This window comes from Poecilia latipinna, unplaced genomic scaffold (assembly GCF_001443285.1).
Source record: "Poecilia latipinna isolate Pla-1442-1.1 unplaced genomic scaffold, P_latipinna-1.0 Scaffold1539, whole genome shotgun sequence".
Taxonomy (NCBI): domain Eukaryota; kingdom Metazoa; phylum Chordata; class Actinopteri; order Cyprinodontiformes; family Poeciliidae; genus Poecilia; species Poecilia latipinna.
The window spans coordinates 151671-153857 of NW_015114155.1; the positions used below are offsets into that span (position 1 = coordinate 151671).

The 2187-nt window shown below is 38.2% G+C and overlaps 2 long non-coding RNA genes across 2 annotated transcripts in view; both read left to right on the forward strand.

Moving 5' to 3' along the window:
- The window catches only part of LOC106963480 (uncharacterized), a 3948-nt gene extending 2099 nt beyond the window's left edge, over positions 1–1849 (forward strand). Inside the window, exon 4 of the long non-coding RNA XR_001428201.1 lies at positions 1720–1849. This is a non-coding gene — a long non-coding RNA (uncharacterized LOC106963480). The remainder of the gene's footprint in view (positions 1–1719) is intronic.
- Positions 854–1521, forward strand: LOC106963481 (uncharacterized). The gene is made up of 3 exons (XR_001428202.1): positions 854–972; positions 1047–1158; positions 1239–1521. It is a non-coding gene; the product is annotated as an uncharacterized LOC106963481 (long non-coding RNA).
- Positions 1850–2187: the final 338 nt, after the last annotated feature.

A 2187-nucleotide genomic window follows, 5' to 3' on the forward strand; every position in this document is an offset into this window, starting at 1 on the left:
TAGTCTAAACCAAATGCTTCTGCATTTGGTTTAGACTAAAGTCCACCTGTGTGTAATCTATCATCAGTATAAGTTTGTGTCGATTTGTTAGAGAACATTAATAAACAAACAGCATCATGAAGACCAAGCAACCCATTAACCCCTTGTTTTAAACTATAAGGCTGTTTAGAAGGTTGTAAACCCTTTTTTTCCTAAGTGGAATAAACATAACTTACAGTCTGTTGAGGCTGTGGTGCTATAAAGTACATAAAATGTACTACAAATCAGATTTTTTTATTAGTACAAAAATTAGAAAATTAAACTTCCCAACCTGTTCACTTCACAAGTCCTCCTGTGCAGCATCACACAAAATCCTAATAAATATATTAAAGTATTTATTGAAGTGTGGGGTTGAAGAAGTTCAGTGGATATGAATATTGTTGCAGCAAACCTGTAACAAGCATGGCTTGAAGGGTAGGATGGGCTTGATGTTAGCGAAAACAGCTCAAAGCAACTGTTAACCATTGGGGTCGAGGGCAGACGATCTGGACCCATCTTAAAATATGCATTGTGTCGACCCAGAGCTCCTCTGTTTATAAGGGCATTAGATTTTAAAATAAGATGTAAGCAACGTTTTAAAGAAAAGCTGGTCAAAAATCCTCCGCAGTGATTCAAGAAACTTATACAGACATAGTTAAGGCTGCTAAAACTGCTTCTACAAGGATGTACTTTGTTTATTGGACACAACTTTTCCACTTTTCACTATTTATTATCACTGGATGGTAATCAACTTTCGAAACCTCATACTGACTATGTTGCAAACCCCAAAAGGGAAAGGGTTCAGCTTTCCTTTTACCATATTAACCTGTTGGACGTGCCACTATTTTCTCAGGACTGTGAAGTATTGTGGACCATTACAGTCTGGAGAGTATAAACTACACCTGGAGGCTGGAGGAAAAACGCAAACAAACACAACAATTGTTTGTGTTCTAGGTAGGTATCTTGTGTGTCATTGTTAAAACGCAAATAAATACAGCATCACTTGTAATATAAAATTTCCCTTCTAGAGAAACAAGAGCCATCATTTAGGATAACAGATAATTACCTTTTTGTTGAGACTGTGAGTGTCTTGCCTGCTAACTCTACATGGATGATGTCAAGTTTATCATCCGGCAACAGGTGAGTAATACGTAGCAGCTCAGCCATGAGAGATCAGCAGGCCTGATTGTTGAAGCTCAGTGATCTTTGTCTGACTGCAGCTCTGAAACAAACCCATCCTGGGAAGTGATTGAGAGTAATAACCACCCAGCTTCTGATGACTTCTGTAACCAGAAACTCACCGGCAACGTGAGCACAATAAATGTACCGGTTGCAGCAAAATTTAAGTTTTGCTTGACGGACCAAGCTGGGTCCAGGTGCAGTGAGGAACGTTATGTGCTTCCAAACCCCAAATTCCAAGCTTCCACAGGTAAGACAAGATCATTCACCCTCGACATTCATTCAGCAATGTTGATATAGCTGACTTCTGCCATGCTTACATATTTTTAGCTCATCAATCTTCTGACGGTCACTTAATAATGCCACTGAAAATCGGCATATTGGCTCTGATCCTGGCTCTGGCATTAGTCTCATTTATGCTCATGTACTACATCAAGAAAAAAGTATGTGTCGTCGCACACGGGATCAACACAGACACAAGCAAATCCATAAAATACACTGAATCATTTTGGTTTTCAACAGAAACCCCAATATCAGCCTCAGCTTCAGATGATCCAGATGGTTGGACCTAACGACAACGACTACATCTACATCAATTTCAAGGACTTTAATTACGACAAGAAATGGGAGTTTCCACGGGAGAACCTGGAGCTTGGTAGGAGTCAGACTAAACAGAATACTACAAATACTGTGATAATCAACTCAAAAACAGTTCACTACAGTTTTATCCAATCAAATGCAGCCAAATATAGTAGATTTGTTATTATGAAATTTATGTTGTGGACACGATACAGACAAATGAGAAATGTGATTTCATTTTTTCCATGAAGTGTGATGGATGTTTATCATGGGTAAAAGATAATGTCAGTCTTGTTGTCTGAAATGTTAATTTTTGCTTTAAAAAACTAAACGACGTCTGCTTGGTTCAAAGATCAATCCCTAGCTATTAAATGTAAAAAAAATATCTTGCTATAAGTGAGGCATCAAGCT